Source organism: Vipera berus (assembly GCF_964194415.1).
Source record: "Vipera berus genome assembly, chromosome: 6".
Lineage (NCBI taxonomy): Eukaryota > Metazoa > Chordata > Lepidosauria > Squamata > Viperidae > Vipera > Vipera berus.
Genome location: NC_138208.1, coordinates 76,300,981 through 76,321,462, shown reverse-complemented (window position 1 = coordinate 76,321,462; position 20,482 = coordinate 76,300,981). Strand labels below are relative to the sequence as shown.

The 20,482-nt window shown below is 39.1% G+C and overlaps 1 protein-coding gene across 3 annotated transcripts in view; it reads right to left on the bottom strand.

Annotated features, from left to right (window-relative positions):
* The window catches only part of B4GALNT3 (beta-1,4-N-acetyl-galactosaminyltransferase 3), a 91,146-nt gene that overhangs the window by 58,862 nt on the left and 11,802 nt on the right, over positions 1–20,482 (bottom strand). The gene's annotated exons all lie outside the window — the stretch shown is intronic.

The window sequence follows — 20,482 nt, the reverse complement described above, 5'->3', positions numbered from 1 at the left end:
CATCATGCCAGCCTCAGCCGCCACCGCAGCCTCCTCCTCCTCCTCCTCCTGGAAGGGTACCTGGACTTCAGCAAAGCTTTTTGAATGTGTCATGACATTCTCCTTCATAAAATAGTAAAATATAAGGTAGATGATGTGACTGTTAAGCAGATTGGTGGTTTTCTGAAAGCAGCACCAAACAGTGCTTATTAAGGGGTCTACTTCAGTTTGGAGGGAAAGATCAAGTGGAGTGCCCCAGGGTCTATCCTACACCCTATACTCTTAGATGATTTAAGAGTGGTATGAAATTTGCAGATGACACAGAGTCGGGAGGGATGCAAATCAAAAAGATTTAGAGGCTTGAGCAGTAATCTGAGATGAAGATGATGCAAAAGGACAGGAAAAGTCTGCATGAGTAGGAAAGGTGAAAAGCACAGACATGGGATGGGGGAGCCTAGCTCAGTATTGCTGCATGTAAAAAGAATCTGGGTATCTCTCCTGAATTACAAGGTAAGCGTGAGCCATTGGCATGATTATAGGTAGTACTTGTCCCATTTGACTCTGCCCTGTTCAGACTCCACTTGGGCTATGGTGTCCAGTTCTAGGCACTAGAATTCAAAAAGAACTACTACTTGAAACATGTTCAGAGAAAATCTACCAATATGGTACAGTGTTGGGGAACCCAACCCTATGAGGAACTGTTAAAGAATCTGGATGTATTTAACCTACAAAGGAGACAAATGAGGACTGACATGATATCAGCTTAAAAAAACGTGAAGGGTTGTCATACAGAAGAGGAAGCCTTAAGGGCAGGATGAGATCATATAGTTAAAGCTATAAGGATGTAAGTTCAGGCTAGACATCAGGAGGAATTGCATGACTGTTAGCCAGTAGAACAAACCACTGCAGGAAGCTGTGAGTCTTCCCTTCACTGAAGTTCTTCAAACAGAGGTAGAACAGTCATTTGTCAGAGATGCTTTAGACACAGGGGTAGACAACCTTGGCTCTTTTATGACTTGTGGACTTCAGCTCCCAGAATTCCTGAGCCAGCTGTGCTTCAATTCTGGGAGTTGAAGTCCACGAGTCATAAAAGAGCCAAGGTTGCCTACCCCTGCTCTAGAGTGTACCAAGCAACATGACTTCTAAGGTACTTTCCAATTCTATTTCATAAAATCAATGTAAGAATAAAACTTAAGGGTGTTTTTTTTTGTATTTCCCCAAAGGTGCTTTTTCCAAAAGGCAACCGGACTTTCCTGGTTTTTTTTCCCTTTGAAAACATTTCGCTTCTCATCCATGAAGATTCTTCAGTTCAGCTTCTTGAACGAAAAGCAAAACATTTTTAAAGGGAAAAAACAAACAAGAAAGTCCAGTTGCCTTTTGGAAAAAGCACTTTGGGGACGACTGTGACCTGGATGATTGAGAATCTCTGTAGACATTTTCTACATATTAGATACCTGCAGTCTGTAAATCTAGGCGAGAAGTCCAGGCATACTAACTTATTTCTCTTATTGAAGTTCTTGGGAAGTTTGATAAAAGGCCAGCTTTTCAAGCAACAGTTATGTGGAAGCTCTGAGCAGCTTTATTGGGCTGACCACCATTCCTTCAATATTGGTTTGAACAACAATGCCAAATAAAAGATAGTTTCGCCAGAACTACTCATTTTCCAGTGTCCCTCCAAACGTTTTTCACCTTGATCAGCAGTTGGTTGGTCTTCATAAGCACTGACTTCACTCCTATCCTGTTCCTTTGTAACTCTGACTGCAGCCGTTGCCAAAATAGCAAGCATAACCTGCCAACACTCATTCCACAAATTACTAGAGGGTTCTAGGATAAGCCTTGATGTGGCGGGTTTTCTTCCCTTCGCCACAAATGGGTGGAAAGGTTGTCATTTGGAAATGCCAGAGGTGCCCAGGTGGTATCTGACTCCTGACTCCATGCCTTGCAATAGGGGGGCTGCACATCTTGGACTGAGAGAATAGTAATGCTTGTTGCTTGATTTTAATGGCTCCCTCCACGCATCAATAGGAACATGAGGATAACTGCTGCATGATCTCTTAGTGGTAAGGGCTATCAAATCTGGGCTGCAAAATCTAGATGACTGTTAGATGTAGCAATCTTTGCTCACCTGCTGAGATCTGAACTTTTGCAATCTCAGGTATGGTAACCTTATTATTTTGGGTTCCATAAATGCTGCAGGGATTCTAACTGCATTTCTCATTTTACTGAGTATACACAGGCTAGGGAATTTCTTGTTGTGATAACAGCATCTCTTCTTCCTACCTTCTATAAGTAGAATATGAGTTCTTCTGTTATCTATCAAAACTATCCAGGCTTAAAATAAAAATCAGCCACAGGATTCTCTTTCCATGTAGCGTGGAATCAATTACAGGGCAGGGAAACCCAGAGGGTAATATGTCTATTCATTTTACATCAACTGTCTGTTTTAAGAACAAAATCTGTAATGCTTTGTTCCACATGAAATAAGACCAAAAAAAGCTAACCTACTTTTGGTGCGTACTATGTAATTTTAAATTTCAAAGGTTCTTTCACATTTTTCAAATGCCCTGCCATTTGGGCATATTTTAACATTTTGTCATTCCTTTTTGAATAACAATAATTGAAAAAAGTATCAAGATTCTAGAAGAGGGATGTCTATCATATCTCATAAAAGTATGATTTTTTAAAAAAATATTTTATAGTTTTAAAAACTACTCTGAAAGCCTGCAGAATCTGTCTTCTTAATCTGACCAAGGAACACCCAGCATAGGTCTTTATATTTCATTATTGCTTAATTTATTATAATATTTTAAAGCCAGAGTTAATGTATGACATTAAAGACATGATGAAAAGCTTGGAGGTTAAATCCTACAAAGAATGGTTAAAGCAACTTGGTTTGTTTAGCCTAAAGAAGAGAAGACTAAGGTGACACATAATAGCAGTCTCCCAATAATTAAAGGGCTGCTCCAGAGATGAGAATATACATTTATTCTCCATAGTTCCCAAAAGTAGGACAAGAGTCAACAGGTGAAAGCTTTACATATGAAGATCCAAATTCAAATGAGGGATTTCCTGCACTTGAGTGTTATTAAGCAGTAGAGCTTAAGCTTAAGCAATTAAGCAATGGAGCTGCCTCTTAGAATTGTTGATGCTCCACCATTGGAAGTTGTTAAGCAAAAATTGGACTGGTATGACTTGAAGATTCCTACCTTGGACTAGAAGATCTCTTCCAACCCTATGATTTTATGATCATCTGGTTTTACAGTCTCTTACTTCATCTCAATTGATCAGTTAACCAAATATTTATTTATTTATTTATGGGACTTATATGCCGCCCTATCTCCCGAAGGACTCAGGGCGGCTCACAACAATAAAACAGCTATAAAAAACAGTAATACAAATATTAAAAAAGAATTAAATTACAAAGCCCCATAATTAAATTACTAAAACCAATAAAAATTTAAAACAATATTTAAAAAACCCCATCTTCAGTCCAGGTCGACCAGTTGGAAAAGATACATCTTTAGGTCCCGACGAAAGGACCGGAGATCTGGGGCCATCCGAAGTTCTCGGGGGAGCTGATTCCAATATGATTTGCCATTTATTATAATAATATAACCATTCATCTTGTCAGTGCAATTTTTAATTATTGGGTTCATCTTTAAGTAAGGACATGATGGAGGGCTTGTTCAACTGGATCAGAGTGGTATGAGGGTCAAGAATTTAGAATTCTTATAGTATGATGAATTGGCTGAGGACTGAAGAGCTAAAGAGCACTTGAGTGAAGGAAAGAAGGATGAGTTTCAGGAGAATAAAAAAATATTTTGACTTTTAAGGCCACATCTGTTTCCAAAGTTATTAAATGCCTCCAATAAGAAAATTTCTAATAAAGGCAACATGGCTTCCAATTCTCAGGAAAAAACAGATCTGTGGAAAAATAACATTTGCCTCAATATTTAAAATGCTATACAGAATTCATTCAACTTGGAAATCACTTATGAATACTCATTTTATACATGGTCTTGTACACATTTGAAATTTGGGGTTCTTTTAACATAATTTTAACTTTTATACTGTACTGACTTTTGCTACTGAATACAGATATAACTTGGATTTAACCATGATTGGTAGTTTTTTAAAGAATACATTCTATCTATCTATCCATCCCTCTATTCATCCATCCATTTCATTTCCACCCTGTCCATCTCATCTAAGTAGGCAGTTTCTTTAAGTAACTAACACATGCAAATGAACCTACTGTATGTATAACCAGGAAGAGCTTATCACACAAATGATTGGCCATTGCTTTCCTGCAAAACGAAGATGGGAGGACACAGTAGCAAAACATTTGTCCAATGGGAGGATGTTGAAGCCTATAATGCAGACATAATACCTTGCAAGTTCCTGCTAAAATATCTTGACCCAGATATGCTGTCATGAGGACAAGATAAGAATAATATAAATAATACAATATAAATGGTAAATACAGATATGCTCTGAGATTTCCAATTACTTTTCCCCGATAGCACTTTGCGTGGATCAGAGGTGCAGTGGATTAGATGTTTTTCCTGACTCCTAGTTTATTCAAATACTTTAAAAGTATGCCATGGTCAACAGTATCAGAAGCCACCAAGTGATGCCAAAGTATAAACTGGATCACATTTTGCCTGTAAGGAATAAAACTGGAACTATGGCTTCCATAGTGAGATAGAATGGATAGATAAACATAGGGTGTTTCCTCACAGTCTTAAGGGAGAAATAACATAGCCTAATTTTCATTTACTTGAAAGGAAGTAAAAAGACCTGTTTCTTTACACTGCTGAAAGTCCTCAATGGAACTGCATCTACATGGAGGGAAGTGTGTAGTGGGGTGCCCCAGGGCTCTGTTCTGGGCCCAATGCTCTTCAACATCTTCATCAATGATTTGGACAAGGGGATAGATGGGAAACTGCAGATGACCCCAAGCTGGCAGGAATAGCCAATGCTCCAGAAGATAGGCTTAAAATACAGGAGGATCTGGACAGACTTGAACACTGGGCACTATCGAACAAAATGAAATTCAATAGTGAAAAAAGTAAGGTTCTACATTTAGGCAAGAAAAACAAAATGTACAGGTATAGTATAGGTGGTACCTTGCTCAATAGTAGTAACTCTGAGAGGGATCTTGGAGTCCTAGTCGACAATCACTTCAATATGAGCCAGCAGTGTGCTGCAGCTGCCAAAAAAGCCAACACAGTGCTAGGCTGCATTAACATAAGGATAGAATCAAGATCATGTAAAGTGTTAATATCACTTTACAATGCCTTGGTAAGGCCACACTTGGAATACTGCATCCAGTTTTGGTCACCACAATGTAAAAAAGATGTCGAGACTCTAGAAAGAGTACAGAGAAGAGCAACAAAGATGATTAGGGGACTGGAGGCTAAAACCTAAGGAATGGTTGCTGGAATTGGGTACGTCTAGTTTACTGAAGAGAAGGACAAGGGGGGACATGATAGGAGTGTTCCAATATCTCAGGGGTTGCCACAAAGAAGAGGGAGTCAAGCTATTCTCCAGAGCGCCTGAAGGCAGGACAAGAAGCAATGGATGGAAACTAATCAAGGAGAGAATCAACCTAGAACTAAGGAAAAACTTCCTGACAGAACAATTAATCAGTGGAACAACCTGCCTCCAGAAGCTGTGAATGCTCCAACACTGGAAGTTTTTAAGAAGAGACTGGACAGCCATTTGTCTGAAATGGTATAGGGTTTCCTGCCTGAGCAGGGGGCTGGACTAGATGACCTCCAACTTTATTATTATTACTATTATTAATAAGATCTTCTGTTTATGTACAACTTCACTCTTGTCTACTACAAGCAGTTAACCTAGCTGTACAGTGTCTGTGATCTTCTGCTACTGTAAGCACATTCCAAAATATGAGGTTAAGACTCTAGAAAATAGAGAATTATTGCTAGGTCAGGGAAGAAGCTTGATAGTTTCTTTCCCAACACAGATCAGAATAACCTTGATTGCCTCTGTCATATCCAGATCTTCATCCAGACTGGCAAAGATCTACATAATGAGTTCCTAGAGCTCGCGTTTGGCTTCTCCACAAGTTTGACCAAATGCAGAATGCTACATCAGCCAATAGCTGCTTTTAACTATCCGTTGTTCAAAGGTGGCTTAAATCATGGCTCTTTGAAGGTTGCATGCAACTCTGCTTATTGCAAAGATGCATTAACAATCTTTGTTGGATGAAGCCGATATATAAGGTAGGCTTGGAGCAGGATCTCACAGACAAGGAGATCTTTCAAGAGGCAGCAATGGCATTGATTCAGAACAGGTTAATTGGATGGTGTAATTGAATGCCTTATTCACAGAAACAATAAGAACCACAATACAATGAAATAGGAGTGGAATACAATACAAACTAACAACCGCCATGTATAGGGGCTCTTGATCTTTGTCTTCCTAAGATGACTGCATAAATATACAGACAGCTTGGTCTTTATTTTCAGTGCTCATATTTTCATGGCTTCTTCAAGTTAAATTGTTCCTGACAGTTAGAACAATTAACCAGTGGAACAACCTGCCTCCAGAAGTGGTGAATGCTCCAACACTGGAAGTTTTTAAGAAGAGAGCCATTTGTCTGAAATGGCATAGGGTTTCCTGCCGGAGCAGGGGGTTGGAGTAGATGACCTCCAAGGTCCCTTCCAACTTTATTATTTATTTATTTATTTATTTCCCATTTGAGGAGGAGCCTCCATATAAGGCGCTTGCTCATCCCTATGGCCAAACACCTGGTCACGGTACTTGTGAAGGAAAGGAGGGCTGAGAAGATATCCACAGCTCCCTCACATCCTGAACATAAACTGTTTCAACTCCACCCCTTGGGATGACTCTATAGGGCCATGGGGGCGAACCTATGGTACACATGCCACAGGTGGCACACAGAGCCCTCTCTGTGGACACGCACGCCGTCGCCCCAGTCCTAGGCCTTCAGCTGGGTTTTATAAAACATTTTCGCTTTAGGCCTCCGCCACCATGTGCAAAAAAAAAAAAAAGGTTCAATCAATCAATCAATTTCAACTTCTTGCGGGGGAAAAAAAGATCTCGCAAAGTTGGAATTGACAGATTGAACTTTTTAGTCCCACCCAGTCTGTTACCACCGCAGCCACGCCCACCCAATGGGCCACGCCCACCCAATGGGCCACACCCACACGGCACCCGACGATACATAAGTGAGTTTTGGGTTGCTGTTTGAGCACTCGGTCTCTAAAAGGGTTGCCATCACTGCTATAGGCAGTGCTTTTTTTGTAAAAGAAAAAGGTGCCAGAACTCACACATGTCATGCAACCTGACTTGCCTAACCTACAAGGTTCCATCCAAAAAAGGTGCCGGAACTCCGTTCTGAGCGTTCTATGAGAAAAAAAGCCCTGGCTATAGGGCATTGCATGCCAAAACAACTAGACACAGGGACAGGTTTTTTCCTTGTGCCATCACTCTACCAAGCATCTAATTCTCTCAGTGCTGCCTAATGTCTATTAACACATGTCTATTAACCATGTAGTGCGGCTGTAGTGTTATTTATTGTTCTTATTATCTTCTTTACTTTGTATTGATATTATTACTACTACTATTATTATTATTCTGTTGCTTTGCATGTACCAGAGACAAATTCCTTGTGCGCCTAATCAGACTTGGCTAAATAAAGTATTCAATTCAATTCTGTCAGTCTTCTAAATGATCATTCCAAGCTTTTCAATGTACGCAGACAGCCAGGTGAGGATGCACATATGAGGATGATAGAAGAAGCAATGACCCAGTGCTGTAGCCTTCTAGATCAAGCAGAACAAATCTGATTGCTTTTCCAAGTTATGGGCCAGAAACACAGCTGCTATGTGGATGGATTCAGTCAGAAATTATAATATGGCAACACAAAAGCATCCAGAATAGTCAATCAATAGAAGAGAACATTTGTAGCTCACGGTTGCTGTGTCCTTGGTGCTCTCTGAGCTTGGTTGTTTTTCTTTTAGACGTTTCATTACCCAACTAGATAACATAATCAGTGTACAAACAGCCAAACTCAGATAGCCAATCAGTTCCAACAGGAACTCTCAGATATTTCAGCAATTTAGTTTCCAGCACAAAGATGTGATTCCATAAGGAACAAACATATCGGTTGTATGTTGTAGCGTGAATGTCCTCTTTTTGTGTTTGCCTTTCTGAAGTGCTTTGTTTGTCAACTCCTAGTTATTTGTTAAAATATGTTTACTTTCTGCAAATAACACTTATACATTGGAGATTAACAGCCTGTGATTTTCCTGATGCTCAGAAGCTTCAACAATCTTGGTCAATTATGAGAAATGCTAGGAGCTGTAGTTTGGAAACATCTGGAGGACGATGAGGTCCACCCATTCTACATATAGGTTTCCTTTCCTTTCTTTCAATTACAGATTACACCCAAACACACACACACACACACACACACACACACAAATAAGTACTAATAATAGACCTTGCATGACCAAAAAGTGATGCTTAATTGAACTTTACCTTCAGCACATTCTTGTTATGATTACCTAGTAGATATTTTACTGAGCATTCAGAAAACAAACTTCTGCCTTTGGCCATTTGTAATGATACTTGAATTTGAAAACTAAGCCATCTAGATTGGTTCATTTGCTGGACTGGATAGACAAGCCATAAGCATACACAGACAAAAAAGCAAGACCAAAGAAAACACGTAAAATTATTACCCTTTAGTATATACAGCTGCATAATTATTGCTTTCATTTTTTTTTATCCTGACTCTGGCTCTTTATGCAAATAAATCATGCTACTCTAGATGCAAACTAAACAAGCATCAACAAAAAATCTAATGTAAGAAAAACCACATTCTGTACACATAATGTAGGCAAATGCTTCATATGAACCTATGTAGGTGAAGCAAAGTCAATATTCATTATGTCAAAATACAAAAGATCAGATGTGTTTGAAGAGAAATTATGTAAATAAACTGATGAGGATACCATTTTTATCTGGTCTCCAATGTTCAAAATTTGCCTGGTTTTTCCATAAAAGTCCAAATCATAATAACCATAATGTGTCATCTGAAATCTAGCACATCAACTGAATTTGCATTTCTTCTTCTTGGTTATATTTACTATATTTTACCCTATGGCAAATGCTAAACTATGTTTTGAATGCAGGTGGTCCTCAACTTACAACCGTAATGGAAATTATCCATTACAGCTGTAAATTGCAACAGTCATAAAATGGGTCCCTCATGTGTCTGACTTGATTTTAAGACTTTTTTTGTGTGACAATCATTAATGATGACTAGTTTCTTAAGCAAACCAATTGGTACTATGGGATGGTTTTGCCAAAGACCTCATAAAATGTGGCCATGTGTAAAATATATTTTTATTATTATTTTTCTTAATATAAGACACAAATAAAAAATAAAGACAATGGAAAAAAGGGGAAGGAAGGGAATAAAATGTAAATTTTATTGTAAATACGGTCTGGTTGCTGAGTGGCCAGCATTATGGATATTGTAACTTTGAATGATTACTAAGCAATGGGTCATAAGATGTGGATTAAGTATGAAAAATTCATAAAGGAGATCTTTCCAATGTATTTTTCCTACAATTGCACTGTTCATAGCATTGTTACACAGACGATATATGCATTTTTCATGGTACCTCGTTTGCTCCTTCTCTTCCAAATATCCTATAGCTGTTAGCAAATTGCAAAAAAAATATAGAAATTTATAATTACAACGAAGTATTATAAAGATCTAATAATAAAATATAGGATTAAAAACAAGGGGGAAAATCAACATGCACACCCTTGCTATTTTTTTAACCTTTTCCTGGAACATGTTGCAGACAATTAATAAAGCACTCTATTGAAAGCATGAGGGACAGAATCATAGCAGGGAAAAGATAAGATTGTCATTAATTCAATTTCATGAGCAAAGTTTTGAAAATGCCATACAGTTAGCAAGTTCCATTGCTAGAAGTGGATTTTTCCAGACAACGAGGTAGTAGCTAAACAATCCCTTAACTAGCGAGGCCTTGTGACAGATTATAAACAGTATCAGGGACTCAAAGATCCTTAGACTACGTATTCCTTAATACTTCATGTCTTTGATACATTATCTATCATTATTCTTCCTTTTTGTTTATGGAACTTTCATGCGTTTCATCTAGTAAAATAATAGAATGAGCAAATACTCATTTGTGTTTTTAACAAGTTGGCATCTTTAACTAGCAGAATGGCCATCGCTAGTGTAACAGTGGCTGAAATATAAGGGAAATAAAGTATCAAAAGCAATAAAAATCTTCAGCGATTTCTGTTATTGCAAGGAAGAAGTCTGGGTTTTTGTTCCAGACAGCAGATTACTGATTTTAGCTTTAAATAACTATGGGAGGCCTGCACAACCATGATTCAACACAACCCACTTGCTACATATGGAACTCCACCCAGCTTTCGATTAATGTGGTCACCATGGATTGGGGCAGTCTGCCAGCTGGCCACAATATGTGGCTATTGGGCTGAAAAAATATACTGACCATCCTAGAAAGATGGAAAAGACATTAAAAAGAAAATTTAAAATAATAGCCGTACCTACTAGTGGACCGGGGTGCTCTCAAAAAAAAAAATTCTCTTAGTTTTCATTCAGTTCGGTGCAAAAGAATTTCATTCTTTGTTGTCTTCTCTGTCACAGAATCTAGAATTTAGCACGACATTCTTACTAGCACTTATTGGGCAGCCGTGGCATATTTCTCTGTGAAACTTTATAGAAGTTGGATTGTGAAGAAGATAGAAAGAATATGGTGCTTTTCAACTTTTGTGTTGGAGAAGCCTTCTGAGAATTCCATGGATAGCCAATAAAAAAATAAAATAAAATATGAAAGGAGAATTGAACAAATCAATGCAGAGTTCTTATTCAAGACACAAATAACCAGCAAAATGAATGGAAATATTATTAATAGTAATAATAATAATAATAATAATAATAATAATAATAATAATAATAATGATGATGATGATGATGATGATGATGATGATGTTAGAAGGGACCCTGGAGGTCATCTAGTCCAACCCCCTGCTCAGGAAGGAAACTATACCATTTCAGACAAATGGCTGTCCAGTCTCTTCTCACATGATCATGTATTTCAACACTGTTGCCATTTTCCCAGGAAAATATACCTACCCACTGCATAAAGTGGGCTTGCACTTATGATCACGTGGTTTGCTTAGACACAGTTTGCTTAATGACTAAGGTGACTTGTCATAAAAACTTCCTGGTCTTGAGTCTGGTTGTGTGGTGCCTCAAGTGACGACCCCAACGTGTCAAGCGCATGAAATCAGGAGCCAAGGTTGTTCAAATAAGCACAAGTTTATTCCATGCCATCTCTCTACAACCGCAGCCCCCAACCTTTCTGGCTCCAGAGATCAGCAGCAGCAGCAGCACCAAGGGGGGGGGGAGAAGGGAAGGAGGGAAGGAGGGAGGAGGGAAAGGGGGTTGCTTTGCGTGCACAACCTAACTCCTGCGCATGCGCAAATAAAGCTTCACACACTTGCCCATTGCTTGCATGGCCTGATTCCCAACAGGCCATGGACTGGTAAGCGGGCCCTGGATCAGAGGTTCAGGACCCCTGCTCTACAAGAATCTGACCTATTAACAGACAAGGCCTATTGGCGGGAGATAAGAGTCCATGGAACTCAAGGAGAGCTGGACTTAGATCTCTTGTGGGTGTGAAGGGACTCCAGACTGATGATGCATTTGACCCTTCCCATGGGCTTATCCTGGTCATCTCCTACAAAATGACTTACAACCCAAAATTCCCATCCCAACTGGGGTTGTAAGTCGAGGATTCCTGTCATATAGTTTGCATTTATGTGGGATTTCTGGAACGATCCTGCAGACCTGCATTTGTTTCCCCTTTTGGAAATCTTCCACCAAAGCTGCTGCTGGCTGCAGTGAGCGCATACATATGTGTGCGCGCTATAAGTAGCCCCTTCTATCAGGGAATCCTCTGAATGCCTTTGCTCCTATGCCAGGCTTCTTTCAGGAAAGCCCTGTAGCATTCCACGCATGCATGCATCAGCTGCCTTCCGGCTATAATTCAAGAGCTCCATGGAGAAAGGCATTTCTCAACTTCACGCTATGCAGGGCTCATACTATCCAGCTATCCCACCATACACTACCCAGAAGTCATCCCTTATAAAAGGCATTTTCTTTTTCCCAGTGCACATTTCTGGAATAAGGACACCCTGGGAAACTCAGAGAGGAGATCTGATATCGTTCTCGATTCCTATCTCACCAAAGTTTAGCTAGGTCACACACATAGCACTTGGCGAAGGAATGGTTCATCTAAATTTATCTCTCCACTCTCCACCCAAGCAGCTTAAATACTCTGGTAAACTGGGCAGGGTGAGGTAATGATCCGCAGGGATTTTTTTTCTTTATGTTGCCCACAAGGCCACATACTGCCAGCTAAATATAAACTTGCTGCCACAACTACATAAGAAGGAAACAAGCTTGCATTCTCTCTGCTGAAGCAGCTCTAAGCCATACCACAGACTGGCTGCATTCACACATCATGTAAATTTGGATAGTTGGTGAGTTTGGATGTGACTTAATGTCTATGTCAATCCAGCTGCAGAGGTTTGTAAAATATGGTTTATGATTTAGTGTCACAGTTCCCAAACTGTGCACTGCAGGGATAGTCACAGGGGCACTACAGGATATTTTAAATTTTTAAGGAAAACATAGAAATGTTTGACATCTGTGGGATGCCATGCAATCTACTAGCATAGGGGGCTGTGAAACAATTACTGAGACATATAAGGGGGCATCAACCTATAAAGTTTGGGAACCTCTTGTTTAATATGTTGTGGAAATCTAACCAATTGTAGGTTATTCAATAAAATATCATTAAGCAAATCATAATTTTAGGAAAACGTGTGAACCCAGTCTTTACATAACTAATCAGCATTTGCTCCAGAACATGTTAACTCATAATGTGGTTTGTCTGAGTTTTGACTCAGTTGTACAAATCCAAACATTTTAGTTTATAAATGATTATTTCAGTACAAAGGGTGAACCCAGACAAGCTTGATTTATTAAATAAATCAGGATTAAATAAATCTTGCTTTGGTTGTTTGAAAGTACATTCCACAAGCAGTTCGTTGACACGTGTCTCTGAGTTTTGTAGTGCTATTTATCACTTGTCTCCCCAAAATTTAAGGCACTGAATCTAAGCACAAATGTGAACTTCCCTAGAGAATCAACTTGGGCTTCTGAACATCATGTCAGAGCAAAACCTTCGCTAACAGACCAGGTAGAGAACTTTGGATACAATAGCAGTCATTCCCTGGTACGACAATTTCAGTGTGTTGACTTTAATTCCAGAATTTTCCACCTATCAAGGGCAACATTGGGATTTCCAGGAGTTGATATCTATACATTTGTATGTTAGAAAACACTGCACCATGGCAAGCCTACTGCCACCCCAATCTGTCCTCATCAGCAAAATTTATATTTGAATTCTTGTTCCAGAACTTCTCCTGGTGATGAAAACTGAATTGCTTTAGAATACAGAGATTCTCCCTCCTAAATCATGAAGTGGGCTCAACATTTTCACACACACCAACTGCCCCCAATATCTTTGTAAATAGCTTGCAAGATTTTGTACTCCCCTGGTATTTCAACAATTGAACTGAGCAGAAAATGCTGTGCCTCCTCTCCTCCACCCCATTCCGCCCCTTAGCCAAGCCTATGTTGGTGCTATATATAAAATCTATGCACATCTAGATAAGATCGGCTCTTCACAGCTTAGTCTCCCAACTTTAGTAAGGTAAAATAAGTCTGCTCTTTTTTCAAGACCAAATCATGGATAATTGATTGCTTATTATCAGCGAATCTGGCATTCACTAACGCTATCATAGAGCCTTAGGGCAAGCTGGCGGGTCAACTCTACTTATCATGGAAATGGAGAAGAATAACAAGTTCCCAAGATCTTATCTTTTCCTTCTTATTTAAATGCATTTGGAGCCTGTATAATCCGGAGCACTATAGCCACCCACCCATCTGCTTACCCATTAGTAATGAAACAAAAGAGTTTTAGTCTCTTTTTCTAAGTACTTACTTACCCAAGTGCAATTCTGTACTAAAATTTAAAATGTGAAGGTCAACTTATTTTTTTCTACTACAGGTTGGAAAACATGTAAGGTCAAAATATCTACAACTTTTCTGGGACTGATCAATCTGAACACCTCCTAAGAGCTTCCATGTAACTGAAAATCTGAAATAAGAACTATTTGGGACATTTCACAGAGGTGACAATCCATGAGCACTATCTATCTAAATAAATAAATGCATCCCACTTTGAAAATGTTAGAGATATTTGAAAATGTTACTTGGTGGGAGTGCTGCTTTTCTATAGGTAACTGCAATCATACAACTAGATTCATGCACAGCAATGACCTACTGAATAAATCATAACTGGCTGAGTTTACTTAGCCACAAGCCATGGGTTTCCACACCATAAGAACTCCATTCACACAACATACTGTGTCAATACCCCCTCAAATCCCCTTAAGTTAAAGTTATTGTTGTGTAGAACACAACATAACTAAGATTACAAAAGATTCAGCACTCTCTTTCTTTCTCTTTGTTCCTCTTTCAATTTTATTTATTTTACAATTTATGACCACCCATTTTAGTTAGGGCAATGACTCGGGGCAATAGACAAAGTTAAAAATGACCATTTAAACAATTCAAGTCATAAATGATTGAAGTCACAAGCTTATTCTAACTTATAATAAAAGGTAAAGGTTCCCCCGCACATGCGTGCTAGTTGTTTCCAACTCTAGGGGCCGGTGCTCATCTCCGTTTCAAAGGCGAAGAGCCAGCGCTTGTCCGAGGACATCTCCGTGGTCTTGTGGCCGGCATGACTAGACGCCAAAGGCACACGGAACGCTGTTACCTTCCCACCGTAGTGGTCCCTATTTTTCTACTTGCATTTTTACGTGCTTTCGAACTGCTAGGTTGGCAGAAGCTGGGATGAGTAACAGGCACTCACTCTGTTACACTGCACTCGGGATTCAACCCGCCAAACTGCCGATCTTCTGATCGACAAGTTCAGCGACTCAGAGAATTTGCTTAAAACCAAACTACTGTGTCCTACTACAGTGCATGGACTCTGCCAACCCAGTTCAGCCAAGATCAAAGCAAATGCCCTCCCTTCCAGAAATGAAGGGGTTTAATTTGGATTCACAGTGAACTTTGTGGATCTCCAAGTGATTAGAGTTCCATTCGTTTGGTAGTCGTGAGCAAACAGTTTGCAAGATCTTCTTCTTTCAGTCCTGTTCTCAAGGCACTCCCTTCACCTTGTAATCTTTTGAAAAAGTTGGAAATCCATGAGTCAGGCCTAGAGAACATGGGCTGAATGCCTTCATGCTGCTCAGTAGGTAAGCAAGCTGACTGCAGATTTCATATTACTCTCATCAGAGTATTTGTACATGCAAGTTTGGGCAGGAGAAAACGAAACATGAGCTGGCTTTGTTTATGCCACTATTTTTACCCTGAGATTTAAAGTATTATCAGGTGTTCTTCCACTGGGCAAAAACTGCCTAGGCATGTGAATGGGTGGGGACTAAGCACTCTCCCCCCCCAAAAAAAAAATTCCTTCTGAGTTTTTATGACATCTGTCTTTTTCCCACCCTTTTGCATGTGGAGTATTGCCAGGAGTATTGCCAGGCTCAGTTTGTTCAATGTTACAAAGGGTTTATCAAGAAATAAGGTAAGAGCCATTCTTCCCACAGGGAGGGAGGGATGGTTTGAACTCTTCGACAGTATAAAGGTTTTTGAAAACAAAACTGGTTAATTAGCCAACACCTAAAAAACACAACCTGGCTTGTTGGTTTTGGCTTAATGCACTACATGAGCCAAAACCATGGTGTTTGGAAATGGTGGTTTATGGTTCAGCATATTGTGTAAATCCAATCGATGCTATCAGTGACAAAACGCATTGCATAAATGATGCAATTGATGCAACTAATGGAAATTATGCCATTTATATGGCTTGGGCAACAATGCCACTACCAAGCCGACATCATGTTACACAAGTCTATGGAAGTAAATACCTTGCAACTTCTTGAGCTCAGTCTAATTCAGGGGTTGAGGACCTTTTATCCTAGAGCAGGGGTCTTCAAACTTGGCCCTTTTATGACTTGTGGACTTCAAGTCCCAGAATTCCTCAGCCAGGCATGCTGGCTGAGGAATTCTGGGAGTTGAAGTCCACAAATCATAAAAGGGCCAAGTTTGAAGACCCCTGTCCTAGAAGAAGGTCTGAGAAGAGATGCACCATTGTGGGGAACAGGAGACAGTGGGAGGGTCAAAAATGTGATTTTTACTGATAAAAAGAGGAAAATGCAAACTTGGCAGCCAGAACAATACATCTTAGCACAATCCATGCATGTTATATTCAGAAAAGTACCAGCACCACTATATAAATCAGCTGTGTTGAAATTTCAGATTCAGAAAGCAAGCTTTATAAATATCAGTAATTCTGCTCAGATAAAATAAGAATAATGTAATGTATGCATCTAAAGATAACAAATAATGCCCAACCTTCCCAAATGAACTTAAATAACTCTCTGGGTTGATTTATTCAGGCTAACTCATGTAGCAGTACAAATCCCCCAGAACGAAAGAAAATGCAGTCCCAAAGATCTAGAAATGCAAAGTGCTTTTTAAAGGTCATCAAAGACAGATTAATTCAGAATCAATCCAGAATGCATGGGAAAATCAAACATTATGAAACAGAACAGAAAGCTCAGGAGAAGCTCAGCAGATAAGAGAGCCTTGCGTGCAGGCCAGGCATCTTATATCACCCTCTTCCAAGCCTAAACATCCATCCTTTAAAGAATTTTGGTAAAACAGAAAACTATTCTCAGCAGATTATTTTCCAATTCAGATGTCTTTCACTATCCCACCCTTGCACCCCCCCCACACACCTTTTTTTTTAGTTTTTCTAATCTAACAGAAGATTTTCTCCTTAACCTTTGAATTTAACAAGAAACAGTATACAGTATATACACCACAGTTGTATAAATATTAGTCATATGCTACTGGTGTTTGTTCCTTTGTATAAACCCTCTTATTTTGAGTAAAAGACTAGACGTATTTAGAGATAAATTCTGTGCTCACTACTAACAGGGAGACTTCACTTCTGGATGACATTATATTGAACTTTTTTCATGTCCTCTTCATCTTCTTTTTCTTTCCCCACTTTTTTCTGCCTATTTCATTTTTCCTTTAATATTTCTATCTCCCCTTCTTTCTTGCTCTCCTCCGTCTTTTCATCTCTTCTTCACTTCCATTCAGACCCCATGTGGCACATAAAGTTAGAAAGAAAATCTGACAGCGATCTTTATTCTCTATCAAATTGCTTGCGCAACAGTTCAGGTTTTAAAGCTCTGGTGTAAAAGGAGAGGAGAGAGAAACTTTTCATCCACAGTTGTCACGCACCTGAAAGCAAGACAAGAAGCAATGGATGGAAACTAATCTAGGAGAGAAGCAACCTAGAAGTAAGAAATTTCCCGACAGTGAGAACAATTAATCAGTGGAACAACCTGCCTCCAGAAGTTGTAGGTGCTCCAACACTGCAGGTTTTAAAGAAGAGATTGGACAAGCAATTATCTGAAATGGTGTAGGATTTCCTGTCTGAACATTGTGTTGGGCTAGAAGACCGCCAAGATCTCTTCCAACGCTGATATTCTGTTATTCTTTTATTCCTCCCTCTATCTAGGAAGTTTTCTTTCCCTTCTTTTATTCAATTATGTTCCGTTCACAGAGACTGTCTAGAGTTAGATCCCTGCAATTTTCTTGGCAAAGTTTTTCAGAAGTAGTTTGCCATTGGCTCCTTCCTAGGGCTGAGAGAAAGTGACCGGCTCAATGTCACCCAATTCACTTTGTGCCCAGGACAGGTCTAGAACTCAGGGAAGGAGACCTTCAGAAAAAGGACTGATGGCCTTTCAAAAACAATGTATTCCATTTCCACTTTCCAGGTGATGAAGACAAACCTTGAACAGAAATTATAAATTGTTTCATGCAGCCTTGATGGAATGAGAAAGCTTCCATCTCTCCAGAGGTTGAAACCACTAGTTCAATTTTTCTTCGGATTGGTACATACATTGTACATTGTCCAGGGATGAAACTCGTCTAAAATACGTGTTTGAATCATTTCAGTGATTAAACTCTGCCGACAGGCTAAAAAAATAATCTGGTTATTTAGAAAAATAACCTCTTTTTGTTTCTCTATTTCCCACCCCACGCCCCCACCCCCATAACAATTTGCAAACAGTCCACTCAGGGCGATAGGGTGGGAGGGTAACTTTATTGCTGTGGTGCTCATTTTTTTTTAAATGTAATTTGAACAAATTACTCAGATGGCTGATACACAGATTGGGTATCCAGAATGCATGGGAAAGGACTTGAAAGTTTTTTTAAAAAAAAATGCGGAGAAACAAGAGGTGGAAAATTCAGAAGAACAAGTTTGGCCTGAGTGCTTTCTTGCCACTCTGCTAACAAAATAACTTGTTGCTGAGAGTTGTGGGCATGAGGAGAGATATAAAAACTACTGTTCCTCTGCATCAGGGGTGGGGAATTATGGCCCCTGTATGAATTCTGGGAGTTGAAGTCCACAGGTCACAAAGGGACGATAGTTCTCCACCCTTGCTCTACATTATAACTATGTGGGGGGAAAGCCCTAAATCATGGTGTCCCATGAACTTATTGGAATTCCTTGAGATTTTTCAGCTCCTGACAGAGTTTATAAAATAAGAGAACAGCAAATAGATACAACAATTATGAACTTTGATTTTTACAGGTGAGAAGAACAGTTTCAATCATCATAGCTTGTGGGACAGAACAAGGCCCATGTATTAATGTATTAAAGTGGGAATTTTCTCCCTGACAGATCTGTTCCATTCCTAACTACATTTTTTTCCTTTTTGTGAGAAGCTGTCTCCAGATGGCACATATACACATACCATCCTACCTTTCTCTGTTTAAGGAAACAAAGTTGCCTCAGTTTCAGCATTTTTGAAGAAGATGGATTGCACATGAATGGCACTTAGAAAATCACCAGCAGAATTCCATCAAAGGCATTTTGTTGGAAATATTATACAGTCTGCTTCCTCTATGTATAAGTATACTTTTACTACTCTTTCAGGACATACTCAATTAATAGTGACACTAACTAATCAGCATTTGCTAGCAATAGACCATGGTTTCAAACAAGAGTGCCAAGGTCATGTGAAATTATTTCCTATCAGCAATACATCAGGCCACAATGTTTCTGGGTTAGATATTTTTAATTCCTGTTTAAAATTAGCTTCTCAATCGATTCTTTTATCTGGTGTTACTCTTTTAATGTTGGACAGGAACTGTCCCAGTTTGGAAGAGGGTTGAAGCCTGGATGCCCACCCCCAAATGGCTTTGATCCTTATCTAGTCTTTCCCAGGTGAAAACCGCCAGTCTGGGAAGATTCCTGTGAAATAGGTGTAGAACAATAAAGTAGCTAGTTTGAACTCTACATATGTGGATCTGGTTGTTTGCGCCTGACATTTAATGATTTTTATTCATTTTATTGAATTGATGTTAATTCAGGATTTTTTTTCCAAACAGAAGTGATATTAATATGCTAGTATAATAGATGACAAACAAACAACTATAAACATGAAGCTATATTCACCCTCAAGTCAGGATGAAATCACACTGAATGGACTGATGCCCTTCCAACTGAGAAATATATGTTTAAATCAGAATATTTGCAGCGTATGCAAATATCAAGCCTATGCTGATGATTTAGTATTTATATTAGAAGATCCAGAGCAATCAGGTCAGAAGCTATTTGAAATACTGGAGGAGTATGGAGATTCGGCAGGCTTCAAAATAAATAGAAACAAAACAAAGATCATAGCTAAAAATATGGCCAATGCACAAAAAGAAAATCTTGCCAAAAAATTAGGTATACAAATAGTTCCTAAAATAAAATATCTGGGAATTGTTATTTCTGCACGTTGCTCATCAATCAAAGAGGACAATTATGGAAAATCAGTAAAGCAAATAAAAGTTGACTTAGACCACTGGAGAAACCTAAATCTTTCGCTTCTTGGAAGAATTTCAGCAGTGAAAATGAACATTCTACCTAAAATGATATTCTTGTTTCAAAATATTCCAATCCAATTAGATTTTTTTTTTACAGAGTTGAATAAATTAACTTTAGATTTTGTGTGGGAAAGAAAGAAGGCGAGAATGAAACAAAAGTCTCTACTACAGGATGCCAAAGAGAGAGGGGGATTAGGTTTTCCGGATTGGGAACTGTATTATCAAGCAGCGTCCCTGACGTGGATTAGGGACTGGATCACTCTGGAAAACAAAAGATGTTTAGAGGGGCATGACCTTCAGCAGGGTTGGTATGCCCATTTATGGATAGGGAAA